Source organism: Manacus vitellinus, unplaced genomic scaffold (genome assembly GCF_001715985.3).
Source record: "Manacus vitellinus isolate BGI_N305 unplaced genomic scaffold, ASM171598v3 scaffold_0_pilon, whole genome shotgun sequence".
Lineage (NCBI taxonomy): Eukaryota > Metazoa > Chordata > Aves > Passeriformes > Pipridae > Manacus > Manacus vitellinus.
In genome coordinates, this window is record NW_021938789.1 from 10,377,932 (window position 1) to 10,395,003 (window position 17,072).

Consider the following 17,072-nt stretch of genomic DNA (forward strand, 5'->3'; position numbering starts at 1 on the left):
TAAATGTATTCAGAGAAGTGCTCTAGAAAGGTAATTTGTGCTCTAACAGCTGGATTTAAACTGTCAGTGCTTCTCTGGAATTTTTAGTAGCTATGCTGCATTTTACTAATGATATTTATCAATTTATATGTTTGCAACTGTCTCTGCACCACATAATTGTAGAAAGAGCAACAAGAAACTAAACACACAGGTATGTGTGTTCATTCCTGTTGCCAGTGCATCCTTTGCATTACATTGTGAATTTATGGAAGACATTCTCTTTTCTGAGAGCAGTTTGTTGCCACTGAATGACCTAAACTGAATTTAATTATTCTTACTTTTCCCATTACAGAGCTTTTGTAATGTTGACTATAGGGTAATCCTTTCTGGTAGGAATTAAGAAGTCTCTAAGAATGCAAAGTGTTGTCAAAAAAATTTGTATACGATTTCAGAATGTTTAGAATGGGAAAAAAAAAGCCAAAAAAGAAGATATTATCTAATTAAATATGGGATTCCTTATTGTGGCATTAAAACATTTTAAAATAAAATGTATACCTTTATTGCCAAATTTCTCTCTATTAAGAATAAGAATGTGACTTCTCAAAACTTGAGCTTTGTGAAATTCAAAAACCCCCAAAAGGTAGATGTTTATGCATCCCATCAGTGGTCTATGTTAACAATAAGCCTTTTGTGAGTTTTGCATAAAGTGTTCTAGGTGTGCAAAATACTGTATGAAAAATATCATAAACCCAGTCTCTGCCTCAAATGGTTTCTTTCCTAGTTGTGACACAGTATGCCTAAAAGTGGGAAAGACAATACAGAATGTAATTCTAAACAGAAAATTTTAAGTACTTTTCTTCTCATCTTATTTGTTAAACAACCTTTAGTATAAATTAGAGAATTGCTGGAGAGGCATGAGAAACAGATTGTAAGAATGCCAGATGTGGAAGCAGAGTGGACGTTGGGCAAAGCCGCTAAGGCAGTTTGGCAGGCGTTGTAATGTCAAGGTGCTTCAGAGGTGTCTCTGCTGCTATCCTTTCCTGCAGACTGGAGTGTATTCCTTAAAACACTCCCTGGAACTGAAGTCACCCCTTTTCTGAACAGCACTTGACTCTTCTGCTACATCTTGTTGGCCATCAAACTGAAAGAGGCTTGAAGGAAAATCTAATACCACAGACACACACATGGGCACACAGACACACAGGCACAATCACACACACACACACAGTAGTTGTAAATAGTAGCATGGAGGCACAAAGACATCTGCCATGGATCCATCCAAAACAGTCTCTGTGTTTAAGTGTCTTTTATTTTCTACAATATTCTCACGTTCATTCTATGACATTTTTACAGCTGTCACTCAAAGAAATAACACACAAACTAGCTGTGGTTACAATGGCTATGGTAGCAAGTCAGTTGCTTAAAAGACCTAAAATAACCAGAAAGTTCAATTGGTGAATTTATTTTGTGATTTAGATATCATTTGAAAATATTGTTTCCTGGAATTGATGCATATCTGTTTATGTGCTGAATCCAGGAGAGACCTTTTACTTTGTGTAAGAGGGCAATCAGCTAAACACTGCACTTTCTTTATCTAATCTCTTATCCTAGACACTAAGTTAAGAGTTTGGAATTTTTTGAGAGGTAGTTTTTAAAATGTAAAGCATTCTGGGGAATAAATTGTTTTTCTCACTCATTTACCGTTTGAAGTCTTATGAATTAAATAGCTGACATTTCACTGCTTGTCATTCATGAGACTTCAGTTAGTAACAACTTCTCCCTATGGCTTTATTCAGTGTAGGGTTTCTACATGAGTAGTATTTAGTCACATGTTGATATGAACATCATTAATAAACCTCAGTATTTCAGTCCTCAGAGCTGATCCAATACTTTGCTGAAGCTAGTAAGTCCAGGGCAAAATGATGAAAAACTGCACATCCTACAAATACTATCACAACATTATTTTGTATTCCCTTTATACTGCTGTGAACGACTTAATGAAGTGCAAAGAAAGAGGGGATCATTAGTAAAATGGGAAATAGGTTTCCCCACCTGTAAAATGGGGATAATCATTCTTACTTTTCCTGGAGAGTATTAATAGCAGCCTGAAAAATCTGCTCTGGTTTTGTAATTATTACTGCTAGAAGACAAGTAAAATGAAATGATTTATGATATGCTTTTAAATAGATACCCAGACTGTGGAACAAATACTTTTTAGGCCTGTCTGAGCATAGTTTGAACACTAATTAACTGGATTAGAATCTAATTTAATTAAATTCTCTTTGTATGAAAAAATTCTTTTGGATGAATAATACTCTGTTCATTTCTTTCTGGTGATTTTTATTTAGTGGTTAAACAAAACTGAAAAGAGGAATAGTGAATTCAAAGTAAGAATACATGTGCGAGGAATACATAAAGCTAAATTAAATTGGTCTCTGAACCAATTCAAGCTGTAAAAGTAAGGTTATCTCAACCTGTTACCTAGGTGTTGTCTGAACTGTGACTGGTCGTGTGCATATACCCACACTGAAACTAGAGTGGACTCCTCAGTCTAGGTTGCTGTCAATCTCTTCTATAAAGAGCTGTTAAAATAAGGAAGATTTTCAGCAGAATGAAGACCCCCATTTCAGTAAACTGTAGAGTATTGTTCACATACTAGGAAAGGCTAGAGGATCTATACATTAATCTTTACATAATAAAATCTATATTACTCTACTTTGATGGTGCAAATATTAGTAATATATTGACTTGGCCTGTGCTTCAACACAGCCACTTTGGCCTTGGAATTCTTTTAACCGTGGTATCTCGATAGTATGCCCAAATTAGTGACTCCCATGTGAGGCAGTGGGTCTCCTGTAGTTCAGATGGGGCTGCATCCCCTGTGATTTCAGGTGCTCTGAGGAAGGTGGTGGGTCACTTCTGTGTTAGGCAATCCTGCATCCACCTGACCTTTGACTCTCACTCTAGTGATATTTAGATGAGGTGTACTCTTAATTGTTTCATGACCAATACACATGCAGTGCAACTGCTCACATTGATAATAGTATTTACCACTCGTTATTTACTGTTAAATAGACAATCTGAGTATTTCTCAGCATCTTAAAGGCTCTCCCAAAACATCTAAAAATAATTTCAGGCTTTCATGTTTCTTTGTTCCTTTTTCATTTTTGAAGTACCCTGTGAAAAAAAAAAAGGCATGGATCTTCATTTTTCCTGACTGCAGTAGTCTTTGAAGTGTTCACATTCTCCTCTGAAATGTGTAAGTTTGTCCTCCACTGATTTCCCCTGCAGCTGCAAATACTCTGCATCTTCAGTGCCCAAAGACCTTATAGTCATGGGAACTGCTTATTCATTATTTTATGATCTCATGTATTTTGATAATTTTAAAAAGTCTTGTATGATATGTATCTATGTGCATATATAAATATATATGCATTCTGTCATGAACATAAGAGGTTCTGTATTGCTTTCTTAATTACTTTGGGATTTTGATCTCAAGAATTGTGGGGGCATTTGGAAGACCTGTTTTTACCATATAAGACCTGTGATTTACAGTGTTCTGATCATGAAGTGCATTTTCAAATTATAGAAGGCTTTAGGGGGAGATGAGAGGGATTGAAATAAAAATTAAGGTGCAGATATACAATGCTTTACTTAGTTTAGGTAATTTCACTGTGTGTCTGAGTTATATTATACTGTTCAAATCCAAATAACATTTGTGAATGTTATCATGTATTAATTTACCTCATAGTTATTTGTGTAATTATATTTACTGGCTTTGTAGTAAATTGCTTTTGAAGCAATCTAGTGATTAAAATATAGTTCCTAAAAACTACTGTTCAGTAAGCTTAGTAAATATTCTTGATGTGCTGACTTCAACTGATTAACTAATCACTTGTTTCACAGGACAAAGGACTTTTATTTAAAACTGCTTGTAGAACACTCAGCTTGTGGTGTGCTAACAGTTGAACCCTAAGAAACACCCATAGTCATATTTTAAAAAGCCGTGAATAATGATGAAAGATCTTATAACATCTAGCTATAAGTAGAGATATTTCTCTTGCTTTATTTAAAAATACAACATTCTGAACATCATAATTAGTGCTACAGTGCTCTATCACTGTATGTTCTCACTCATAGAAAACCAGGTGTGACTGAGTCTTCCATCTGATAGTCATACTGAATTAAGTGGAAACTCTGGAATTATGTAGCAGAGGTAAGAGGGACAGGGTAACCGTGAATCTTTGTAAGGAAGAGTACACTACATCTATATGGCTATGGGCCCCAGCTGTAAACACAATGACCTGGTTTCAGGCTATTCTCACAAAAGGTTGGGCTTTTCTCTGGGTAGATGCCATGAGAATGTGAAGTCCTGGTTTATTGACATGACCCTAGGAACCCCAGCCAAGAGCTGAAGGGGACATGCTTGGACCTGGTCTTCTGAAGAATCTTGTGCTCAAAGCAAGAAAGAAGAGTCCTCCAGGAGACCTGACACTGTTCAGTGGTCAGAGTGACCAGCCTGGCTCAGTGCAACGACCTGCCTTGGTAACCTGCTTTGAGTGGTGTCATGGTTTGAGATAGCCCCAAAATCCAATCCCCATCTCTATTCCCCCTCCCACATCTCAACCTAATGTGAGATGGGTTTTTCCAGACAAAACACACCAGACTCAGAGTGGGGGAAAGGGAATATATTACAATGACTGTACAAATAAATACCATATCACATTATACACATGATCACAAACTATCTCTACCATGACATATGTATTTACAATGGATCAGATCTCTTCTCCCCTCCAAATAAAAGTCCAGGAGGGAAAGAAGGACAGATCCCTTCCAGTCCTTAAGCAGCCAGGATCTTCTGAGGCAGCAGTCTGTCTGTCTTCTCCACATGCAGCAGCTGATAGCTGGCTTTCTGCCAGCACTCACGAGGGAGGTATCCAAGCCTGTCTCGGCCCCATCGCCTCCAACCGAGGGGTCTTCCGCGGGCTTCGTAACCCCAGACAAGGTCATATCACCACGTCATATCACGAGCACAGGGGGCTTCGTGACGGTCTGGTATCTCCAGGAGACTCAGCTCCTTGCAGGGCCTCTGTGCCCTGTCTCTCAGGCTGCCACCGTGGCAGCAGTGCAAGGGGGGGAGCCAAGGTCAACTCCCCCCGCATTCCTCTGGCCGTCCCGGTCCAGCTCCGGGACGCTCTGAGCTTCTCAGCTCCTCTCTCTCTCCAGTGCTGCATGTCTAAAACTCTTCTCCTAAATAGGAGTCCATCTCCCTCTTTTCTCAGAGGGATCTCAAAGGAGTTTTGGGGGGCTGGTACAGTCTTACCCCCAGAACTCTGTCTCTCAGCTGCTGGCTCTCTTTCTCCCGGCTCTCCTTCCAGGAGTCCTTTCTCTGGTGCTGCATGTTGCTTCTGCTGCTCCTTCAGTTCAGGTGTTATCTATCCTGGCTCTCTGCCACCGTTTCTCTGGTCAGTGCCGGCTGCTGCTCTGTGCCCATGGAGAAAACATCTCCCGGCATAACTACAGGCACCTAGCCCAGCTTTATGCTGTTCCAGGTCCCTGCAGCCCCCGGCCAGGGGCTGGGAGGGCCCCAGAGGGCCCAAGGGGCTCAGAGCCCCTTCCTCGTGGCTCTACAACATGGCCACCTCTCCAACAACAACCCAAACTACAACTCATCTCTTCCGGTGAGCTTGTGATATGTTGACATTTTTGCAGGAGCGCCCATTGGACAGAACTCCAAAACTTCCAGGGGTTTCCACCCCTTGGGGTCTAACACTTTTCTTAGCCTCTGGGGGAAAACAAGATCCAAACCACTACAAGTGGTCTCAAAGGCCACATCTGTATTAGCAAATGAAGCATACTTGAGAACAGCTCTGGATACGGTGGCCGAGGGGAGGGGCACAGCCTGCATCCCTGCAGCTAAATGCCTCTGTGGTGTTTCCTGGGAATGGCCCTGGGAAAGCTCTGCCTCTTGAATTGTGCTGAGGAACTATTTGGGAAATTGTTAGCTGGCAAAGAAGTAGTATGCCAAAGACCATTATAGCAATTTATTAGTACATGTAATTGTGTTCCTGCAACTAGAAAAGGATCTGGACTTTAGCTAAGCTGACTAGCATAGGCACAGTCTACTTTCTTAGAAAAGGCACTGCTTCCTAGGAGCTGCTAAGTAGAGAAAAGGAGATGCTTTTGCTCCATTTATGTACCTGTACCTCAAATACAAAGTAGATCATGGATGTGTTTAATTAAGCATTTGCAAACATTATTGTTCATGGGGCTGTTCTCTGAGAACGTGATTCCCTTCTGATTCATAAGCAATGCAGACATACTCACTGAGCAGTGGATCCAAGCTAATAAATTCTGCTTGTTAGGAGGAATGTCTGTGAAACATGGAGATTGGAGATGTTGAGGTTAAGGGCCTTACTGAAATGTATTGGTCTGATGCTCGTGGCAAAGTTTTGGTCCCTCTGAAACCACTTTAACTCCAGTGGAAGTGGGCTTGACCCTGCCCCAGCTTACTATAATTAAACCTCTAATTTTCTGTTGAAAGAGATTAAAGACAAATGTTTTTGTGTAAAGATATTTTTTGTGTAACTGTAGTTTACTGCTACGACAGTTCTGCAATTTAATTTAAACATGAACTACCTCAACCCTTTCTGAAATACCATCTTGCCTGCAGTTTAGCTCCAGGATCCTTGCAGACAAGGCTCCCAGGAGAAAAGGCCTGAAATATCTTGAGTAATGATTAAAAGCTTCAGTAATGTTCCATTAAACCTTGCTGCTTTTAAAATAAATGGACACTTCATTGCTCTAAGACATTTTACCTGTAGACATTCATTTGGAGTCTCATGTTTTTAAATGACTTTACCCCCATATTGCAATCTTACCTCAAGATATTACAGGAAAGAAGGATTAAGGAGAATTACATTTAATGACTAGTAGATCAGTAATGATAAGCAGAATGATTTGAGCTCAAATTTTAATTTTGTGTGATGCTTGATGTGGTTTCAGGATGTTGTTTTTACTGCTGTTCATAGTACCAATTCATTAAAATAAGTAGATGTGGCCTGGAAACTAAAAAGATCCCACCTATGTGTTTCAGAGATGGTCAGATTAAAGTGTGTGGTTTTTTTAATAAGCTCAAATGGATATGTGCTAAGTATTTTCGTGGATACCTGAAACCAGAAATTCTTTTCCTGCCTGTATGTTTTATAAGCAAACTAGAAATTAGAATAGATTTAAAGCTCTCAGATCTTTTGTTCTGATCTGATTCCTGCTTTAAATTAATATATGGCTTTAACCTCAGGAATAAATCTGCTACAGTAACCCACAATTTCACCAATATTTGTGTTAATTCTTAGCATTGTGTACCAGTATAAGAAGGGGTGGGAGCTTTAGTATTTTTAATAGTGTGGAAAATAAGTAAGTTATTTCCACAAAATATGGAAAGTTCCACTTCAGCTGTTGCTCTGAAGTTTTGGGCTCATTGAGAAACAGGGGTGATTGAAATCACAGCAGGAGTTTTGCGGGAGGTTATAGCGTACACCTGTATTACTGTGTATGCTCTCTTACAAGGCCTGTATGTTTGAGCCACTCAGGGTATATTCAGGAGTAATTTTTTCCCCTCTCTATATTGCTGTTTCCACAGAGTGGTCGGTTCTTTCTTTTAAATTTCATATGACTGATTTTGGAAATGTGGAATGCATTGTCCTTTCTGAAAGCATGGACTTTCTGTGATTGCTTTCATTTTCTTCAGAAATTATGTCCAAAATCTTACCTAGTATTCCTGAAAAGCCTTGCTCTCATTGTGGCAAGTTTGTATTTGTCAGCCATTGACTTGTGGTTCCAGTGGGAAGAAGCAGCTATAGAAAGCAGGAGTCACAGACAGAGAGGTGATCTCAGAGATTGTAAAGGTCAGTCCCATGACAGACTCCGATTAGCTGGGATGGCATCATGCATTTGCCTATTTTTAGTGGGGAATCAGTGCAGAGATTCGAGCCATGCTGTGCTATTCTCATGGTTGCCTCAGCTGGTGGGCAGTTGCACTTGCATCAGGTGGATGTTTCTCTGGAACATGCGATTTCTTTCTTTGCTTACATGTTGCAGTAACTGAGCACAAGAATCAAACACGTGGCTATTCACAACAGTCAAACTACTTCTAAAACTGACCAGCAAAGAGCTCTGGTCAGCCCATAAATGGGAAAGAGCCATGTGTTTAGATATTCAGTTACAAATGGACTTGAAAACCTTTTAGGAGAATTCCTTAAGAGAAAGGGACACTGTGCAGAAGATAGTTGGAACCAGTTGTTTTCCACTTTTTTTATTCCCTTTACTGCTTCAGCTGCTGACCTCCTGCTAGCTGCTGAGCAATCTGAGAGATGGCTCTGCTTGTATATGATAAGAAAGCTGCTGTCCACAAGTGGGTATGGACACTCAATGATAAGAGAAAAAAAATATTTTTACTAGTTGAGAAGAACCTGCCCCCAGGTAAATGATGAAAATTCAGAGATGAATAAGTGATCTGATAAAATCTTGAGCCACTCTGCCAGGGCTCTGTGGATGGGTGCTGTATCTAACATTTTACCCTCTACACTCTTTTTACTTTTTTTTTTTTTATTTAGCCCAGGGATGTAAAATGGACTCACAGCAGACCTTTCAAAGTCAGCCTTTCTTTTGGCCTTTCATTTTGCTGTGTTTTTCTTTTCTCCTAAAATTAAGACAAAATGTTGGAAGTGGAAATATTTATGAGAGCCATTTAGAAATATAAAAGAATTCAGCTGAAATGAATTGTGATTGAATAGTCTTCACAATTGTTGTAGCAAGGAAACTTAATATATAGTTGCCATGGAGACTGGTTCTTTGGCCACTGGTCTAACACATTAAAGCCTTTTAGTTCAGCACTATGCTATTTGCAGATGATGCCATACATGATATTAACAAGTGGTTTGCCTCCATTAAGAGGAAAATATCTCTAAAATTATGGCACTTCTCATTAAAGCAGAGATATACAAAACTTCTAGAAGATATTTCAATAATCAGTGACATGCATGATATCAGTTTATGAAAATACCATGTTTATATAGGAGCAATGCTTATTGTATCAAACTTAGGGAGACATCCCAGCCAGTGCTATTGAAATGTGAGTTTGAATGGAGGCTGTCAAGGTGGAAGAGGCAAACCAACCTCTTCCAAGTGCACGCTTTGCTCAGTAGTGGGATGATCTGACTTTTTTTCCTATTAGCCTTTTTCAAAGTAATTCTTTTGAGTGCAGGGGAGTTTTGCACCATGAAAATTACCATGGAATAACTGTACCAAGGAGTTAAAATCTTTCTCCTTGAAAGATTCATATTTATTACTGTTTAATGAAATCATGTTTTTATAAATGGTGTGCTGTATTTTTGCCATGTGACCATTGCGCATAGTTCTGTAGAGTACATTTAATGGAATAAGTGGAAGCACGCACTAAATAGAATGCATAAACTTCGCAGAGGTAAGCCACTTAATAGCAGTGCCTGTAATGAATTTCCTAACTATCTGGCCCATTTCATAAGCTGATAGCTTCGACAGAGACTTAGATATAAAGGTCCTTGATCAAGCAATGGACAGAAACAAAATGTAATGCAGAGCTGTAGCTATCAAAATCCACTCTGGTCAGGCAAGAGCCTTGGGTGCTCCCTGTAATGGCCTATTTGCTGGCTAAGTCAATATTTCATTCCTACAGTCCAACTGGACTGGAATGTGAAAATAGCAAGTTCCTCAGTCCACCAGTGCTGTGTCAAATAGAGCCTGAATAACATCGGGATCCTATAATTTTGACAGAGAGGTAGCTTTCGGCAGAACAGTGGTTGGGCACAGAGGTGACCGAGAGAGGTCAGAGGCTGAATCAGGACACAATGTTGTCACACTATGCCATTATTTCACTGCTATCTTGTACTGGCCATTTCTGCCAGAGTGCAACAGCATCCACACATCACACATAGTTTGTAATTCTTTGTGTAACATCCACACTCGTTTGTAATTTTTTAGGAAGAAAGGTTTATTCTCCTTGCAGAGATCAGGTCTCCAAACGTTACTCCCTGTTGTGATATTTTTAGAAACATCCTGTGGTTCCTGATTTTGGGTTCAGGAGTTTGGGAAAGCATGTCAGTTATCAGTATGAAGTTTATGTGTATTCCAGTATCACAGATCTTGCTTCTGTTACAGGACAAAATTCATAATGCAGTAAACGATCCACCTATATTCTCTGGTTTGATCAGTCAGTTTATTAAGGTTGTGTTTGGCACAAGAGGGCCATGGATTAAGGATGTATATCAATGTCTTTGGAACTTCCCTTTGCAGAAGGACATCATCTTCCCTCTCTGGGAGCGATGTGGATTATCTCACCCCACTATGCAGAATGCTCTCTACAGGCCCCGTTTTAGTTTCTATTTTCTGTATTTGTCTGTAGTTCCTTTAAAACTCAGCAAAACGAAAAATAAATCAAAATGTTCCTTTCAATTTGTCCTACATTGCACTGATTAATAGAGCTAGTTGATTTGTCAGAATATGTCATTTTGCTGAAGTCAAACAAAAATGGGAGCCCGAGACTCACTGCCCTGCATGAGGATTAACAAATTAGTAGTGTGAGACACCTGTATTCAAATCTTGAGGTTCAGAGCGATGTGGTGTGCAAAATTCTAATACAAAATAAACATTGCATCCAAGGATGGTTTTTCAATAAATGTGAAAAATAAAATTTGTCCAGATATTATTTGAAGAAAGGAAATCTTTCAAAATCTTTAAATGGGGGAAAAACCCCAGAGTTTTCACATTCTACTCAGTTCTAGTAATCAGCCATGAATTCTATTACCATACTGATTTTTATTTTCCCATGTGCATGAACTTTCTTTGAAATTCCCAGATATTTTCTTTTGTGTTCCTTTAATATAAACCTAATTTATATCTGCAGGGCTATATTCCCAGTAAGCAAAATATGCTACTACTCTAGACTTTAAATGGGGCCTCAAAATGTGGAAAGTTATCAATTTTTTCAATGAGTCCCACTCCTAAAAAAATTTCCAGAAAAAATGATTCATTGCTGATTTTGAGAGACAAAAATAGCCAGGAAATAACACTTTTCCTTTGATTCCCTGTTTCTTATCTGAAGTCTTCAATTCTAATAAAGGTGATACACTGAGTTAAATATTATCGCATTACACACAATTTCTTAAAAAGAGATTACACTTCTTATTTATTTGCCTATTTGGAGTATGTCCCAAAGCCTGCTGTATCAGCAACATGTGAAGATAAATGAAGTTTGTGGTTGTAATTTGGCATGGATTGAGATGGAAAAAGTGCCTGAACGATGGGTGGGCAAGGTGAGAGTGATTAGGACCAGAAACAATGCACTGCTGGTCCTGGAGAAGGGTGGGGAGGCTCTGCCCCTACTGCAGCATCACCCCAGGCGTTCCCAGGGCCTTGAGGGACAGGAGATTTTGTCTTATTGTGGAACACATGCAAATGGCAAAGGGAACTTCTGCTTCCCAGTGTCACCCCAACTGACAGCTGAAAAAGAGGATGGGCTTCAAGACTGGTAATTAGCTCTGGCTGCTCTTTATAGGGCACTTACTGCTGCCAATATCTATGACAGCCAGGAGGGACATTCCTGGTATCTTAATCAAAGAGATGTAACACAAGTGTCCAGCCCTCTGGGTATTTGGGCCCAATCCTTCAAATTGCTGTGCCCTTCCTTGGAAGCACTCAGCACTTCCTTGACAATTGGCATCAATGACAGTCAGAGCAGGTGACTGGGTGACTCCTCAGTATCCCAAGGAACCTTAGTAGTCCTAGGAGGTGCTGAGCAAGGGCTGGATGGCTACCTTCATCTTCAGGCCCAAGGGAATATTGAACAGTTCAAACTCCTACAGGGAAGAACAAAACCTTCAGGTGAAATAGAAGAAATTATTCATCTACCTAAGAAAACAGACAACCTTGAATGATTAAGAACTGTGTGAGAGATATTAATAATCCTATGACTGAGCATAGTATCCAATACAATGCATAATTCATGAACTCACAGCAAAGAGTGATTCTTCTCTCCTTGAAAATTAATTAAGAAAGATGCCTGATGATGCTAAGGATTCGCCAAGGCCCATAATTTTGAAAAAGAATGAAAACATGTCTGTATTTGTATTCTACTAAAGCATTACAAAATTCCGATATAAAAAGCAATGAAGCACAATGTTTCAAATATCTATCAGTCCCCTATGGAATCATCAGAAAATTGATTTATAAAAAAAAATGTTTCCAAAAAATCTTAAATTATATAAGCATGAAGAGAAATAATATAGCCATAAACCAATATGGAAATCAGACAAGAAAATCCACCAAATTTTCATGAAATAGAGTTTTTATTTTTCAAAGAGAGCTTCAGAGTTTCAGTTTCCTGCAAGGAATGGTTGGCTAGTACTGTGTTCCTTGCATTGAATTGCTTCAATTCCTTTTCCCTGTAGGACAGGAAGTTTATTTCCTTAACAGGTTATAAAACAATACTGGAAAATTTACAATTATAATTGGTGGTGGCTGAGGCCAGCAATGTGAAAAGCCAAATTTGTGAGGTGTAGAAGCATTTTGAAATTCACTAGCTCCAATTTTTTTCTGTCTTTTTTTTCCATGTCAACACAAATTAATCTGAGAAAAGTCTCTCCAGATGCTGAATGGAATACGTAATTCGGAAGTATAAGGGATAAACCTCACCATTTTTCTTATTGGCTAAAACATTTTTCTGTGTGGAATTTCAGCATAATGCACCAACTATCTCAGAAAGCAACACATACCAGTGTGATTCTATGGTCTTTGTAAGGGCTATGCAAAAGAAAATTGCACAGAGCAGTCCAAACCACCCAGTGCTGGGAGAAGGGTCTTCCTCTCCTTTTTTTTTGTAGACCATAATTGCTACTAATGGGAATTCTGTGGCATTTTTCACCTGCTTAGGACTGTGTTATTTGGAGGAGAGGGACTGACTGTGCACCAGTATCTCAGCCAGGGTGTTTCAAGTTGGACCCATCTGGCAGTACAGTAGTCATCAGCTGTAGGATGATGTTCTGAGAGATGCCTTTAAAAGCTTATATAAAGCTGATAAAGTGGCTGTGTTTGGGAAGTCCTTCCAGAGGCAGTGAAATGTCTCTGTACAGCTCTGGAGGTACGCTCATTAAATGGCAAGAAAACTTTCATGCAATTAGTTCTTTTCTCACCAGTTAGCATCATAGGGGACAGGAGATTAAATGCAGTGTGTTCTTCAGGTAAGAGAGAGGAACATTTCACTTGCATGAAATTAAAATTTTTCAGGGATTTTTTTTTTGCTAATATTTGTTGTATATAAACTTGTTTATACGAGTTTTGCATGTGTGCTACTATTATTTCACAATAATAGTGGAGACTTGGTTACAGCACTCACCCAATTTATTCCATATGGTACTAGGTTAAATAACTGCTTCATTAAGAAACAACAGATGAAGGTTCTCTTATTGATATCATGCAGATGAGATACTGAAGTTCATACAGATAATATACTCACAGAAGTATTGTATATGTACTAAAAGGCAGGTGTTTTTCTTCAAATTTATGGCTAATGAGAGACATTGAACATATGATGTTTGCCCTGCTAAGCATTGTTTGTCAAGAAAGAAAAGTTTTCTAAATATTCACACATACTCTGACCTAGCTGTGTGAATACACAGCAGTCAAGACCGTTGTCTTAACAAAAGAGCACATCTCTTCTGGAGAGAAAAGACCAGCTCTAGTATTGTTGTATTTCCTTCTGATAATGGTAATTACTTTGCTTTGTGTGCCTTGCATTGCTTTTTATGAATTTAGCTAGATGAAAGCCTCGAGCCAGTACTGATAGCCAGCTTTCCTTTGGCTCTCTGCCAGCAACCTATAATTAAAGTATTTTCTTGAGAGAGGACCACTGTATAGTACCTATTGTGCATTATGTCCTTGGAACTTGATTGAAGCAATTGAAAAAAAAATCTCCAATTTATATTGTGGTATATTTCCATGGCACACAGAAAATAAGGAAGTGATTGGTGACAGTCAACATGGCTTCACTGAGGGCAAATTGTGCCTGACAAAGTTGGTAACCTTCTATGATGAGGTTACAGTGTTGCTTGATAAGAGAAAACAGACTGATGTTCATCTACCTGGACTACTATAAAACATTTGACACCATTCTGCAAGTGTCTAAACCTGAGAGACATGGATTTGATGTGTGGATCACTCGCTGGATAAGGAATTAGCTGGGTGTTTACACTCAAAAGAGTTGTGGTCAATGTCTCACTGTCCAAGTAGAGACCAGGGACAAGTGGCATTCCTTTGGGCTCAGTATTGGGACTGGCATTATTTGACATCTTTGTCATGATGTGGACAGTGGCATTGAGTGCACCCTCAGCCAGTTTGCTGATGACACCAAGCTGGGTGGTGTGGTCAACATGCTGAAGGGGAGGCATGACATCCAGTGGGATCTTGATGGGCTTGAATGGTGGGCCTCTGTGAACCAACAAGGCAAAGTGCAGGGTCCTGGTTGTGGGTTGAAGCCATCCTGAGCACAAATACAGGCCGCGTGGAGAATGCACTGAGAGCAGCACTGAGGAGAAGGACTCAGTAACTGAAACTGTATTTCATGCAAATGTACAAATCATAGAATCAGAGAATCACAGAGTGACCTAAATAAAATTGACATAATAACAGTGAATTAAGCTAAATAGAATGAAGGCACTGGTCCCAAAATATTAGTGTTTATGGATAAAATTATCAGGAATGTCTACTGAACTTTAAGTACACACCCAACATTACTCTTCTAAGTTTTCTGGAATAGAGAAGACTTAAAAGTTCAAGTCTTGTTTGCTATGATAATTAATATTGCTGACCAAAGGGATTTCATGGTGGCTTCAGTCAGTGACCTTTGAGAAGCCGTTGTGTATAATGCCATCAGGCAAATGGAATAGCTTTTTGTTTATTGAGAGGTGAACCAGAAGAAGCCATCATCCGAGGCCTGGGCCGTCATGCTAAAGCTGGAAAGATTTCCATGGCTGACAGTTGCTGTGTGCAGGTTTTTGCTGACCTCTGTCTTCTGACTAAATGAGATAATACCTGGCAGTAAAGAACCAGCCAGTAGAAAGCATTATTATTTGCCCTTAGATTGAAGAAAAATAGGGCTTCTCAGGTACACGGGTTAAAAAAAACCCCATGTAACAACTATGAATAATGAAGTTGCCTTTTACATTCCCAGTCTTACTGTTGGTATTTTTAATTTTGCATATCTGAAACAATACTATTCATACAGTTTAAATGTAAGTGGATTGTTTTACACTACTTGTGCCAAGTATATTATTTATAACAAGTATATTATTTATAACAACAGTCCAATTAGGATCACTACTTGAAAATTTTTCAGCAAGTTCTGATCAGTCCCTAAACTGCTGAGGTCAAGGACCAAAAATACATGTAGAATATTGCTCTACACTTGGTATGCCTCAGTAAAGATACAGCTATAATTAACTGCTACTGAAGCAGAAACTACTAAGTGCTCCTGATTTAGTTATTTTCCTAATGTAAGCTGGGAAATTTGATGAAGAATCTGTTTAAAGCCTTAATAATCTTTGCTGTTGTTTGTTTTTTATTTAAAGAAAGAAACTAAAAGCAAAACTATCAGGTTTCAGCATGTGCGTTTTAGGTTTATGTTTGCGTTATGTCAGACAAAGGTCCATGGTAAAGCAGGTTAAACACCTTGTTCCTGGTGGCTTTCTAATGTTCTTCATATCAAAAGCACTTGTTGAAGTAAGAAGTGAGACTGATCTTCAGAAACTGTAAGCAAACAAATTACTTTTTCAGTGGGCAGAAGTATTCGGAAGCTTTCTAAACATTTTCTCAAGTGAGCAAGATTTTGAAAGAAGCATATTTTGATAAAGTTCTTGGAAAAAATCTGGCTCAATTTGGATTAACAAAGTCCAGTTTTTTATATGGAATTTAAAAACTCTTCCTTGTGCTGTTCCTTGCAATGTTATTATTGAAATGAACCTCAGTATACTGACCACCTATGTAAAATTTATATACTTAATTGTTTGGGAATTGCTTAATATATACATAGAGACTGTGCTGTGACTACTGTCCTTGTCTTGTTTCAGTTTCTTTATTGTTGTGTTGCATGAAAATTCCAAATGATGCTGACATATGCATGTTAAAACTCTGAGGATCTTTTATTCACATAGAAGCTGCTTTAAGAACTGATTATTCTCTGGAGTAAATCAGGATTTCAAGTGTCATTGTGCTGGAAATGTCTATTTATGTATAGGATCTGCCAACATCCCATTTCTTTCCAGCAGCAATGCCAAATAATCATAAATAACAGCAGAACTCTTCAGTCTGTAAAAAAAAAAATAAATAAAAAGTATCAGAGAAATTAGTCTAAGACCTATGTAATTAATATCTCCTGTATAATACTCAATAGGATGTTGTGCATTCCAGATTATGTGGTGATCTAAGGAATTGCTAGGTCCAATAGTCTGGTTCCTCTGCCCAGAAGAAAAATGGATCCAGGAAACTAGAATCTTGGAAGCAAAGCAGGAAAAGAAAGACATTTTGGAGTCTGTTTAAAAAAACCCCAACACAAAAACTTTCAGTTGTTTATACAATTTAGAGTACATTGTGAACTTATTCCTTCCATGTACCCAAACATATGGTAGATAACTTTTGCATACAGCTAGAACCTATGGATATATGAGGCCTCTAAGATCAGTAAATTTAGTTTTACAGCAGAGGTTTTCCTTGAGATCCTCTCCTTTGCCAATTACAGATTCTGCAAGGCCAGCCTCTGCAACACACTACAAGCAGAAGAGCTCACTGTCTTAACTTCTAACATACTGTCCAAAACACAGCAGATTTCTGCCAGGCACAATCAGGTCTGAAATAACTTTGCTCCACAGACAGGAGTGGGGGACTCCTGGCTGGTTTCTTCAAGCACGGCTATTCATCTTATCAACTGGTATTATCTTTATTATTGGTACAATGGAAGAGAAGATTTTCTGCTTTAGCAGAAAAACTATTTAGAAGTGTTCCAA